Below are 543 nucleotides of genomic sequence, written 5' to 3'. Positions count from 1 at the left end.
ACAATAATGATTTTAAAAAATGAGGCTAAATCTCCGAGATCCAATAAACAGAGGTCTTGCTAAAATTTCGAAAGCTGCTTTAGTCTTCCATTATTTTTCCGTCTCTTTTTGGTCAGTCCAGGAGCATAGGCCTATGTTGCCTGGGAGATATTAACCTTGGCTTCGTGTACTGTGAATTTAATTCCCTTTCATGCTCTTTCTCCCTCTGATTAAGGTCTCACGTCTCTATGTTGAAGCTAATATACTCACTTATTATTCATTTATATTCTTTTATATGAATGATATGAGAGGGACATTACGTAAGGCGGTTATACATCTGATAAGCAGGAAGGAAAACAGTCTGGAAATTCACTGAATACTATTTTCAAATGAAAAATAAATGGAAAGATTTGTTAGTTAACTTTCTCAAACAGTGCAGGCCTTTCATCATGTACATGCTACCTTAAAACAGGGTTGTCAAGAATGTGACACATGCGGCCCTCGGCTCATTTGCTGCTCCAGTCATACCTTGTGTTTTTGTATACTTTAACTGCATTTCACATG

General features: G+C 36.8%; 1 protein-coding gene across 3 annotated transcripts in view; it reads left to right on the top strand.

Annotated features, from left to right (window-relative positions):
• Nucleotides 1–543, top strand: part of LOC119584994 — a 13,700-nt gene that overhangs the window by 2,841 nt on the left and 10,316 nt on the right. The gene's annotated exons all lie outside the window — the stretch shown is intronic.

Source organism: Penaeus monodon, chromosome 19, assembly GCF_015228065.2.
Source record: "Penaeus monodon isolate SGIC_2016 chromosome 19, NSTDA_Pmon_1, whole genome shotgun sequence".
Taxonomy (NCBI): Eukaryota; Metazoa; Arthropoda; class Malacostraca; order Decapoda; family Penaeidae; genus Penaeus; species Penaeus monodon.
This window is presented reverse-complemented; position numbering and strand designations above follow the sequence as displayed.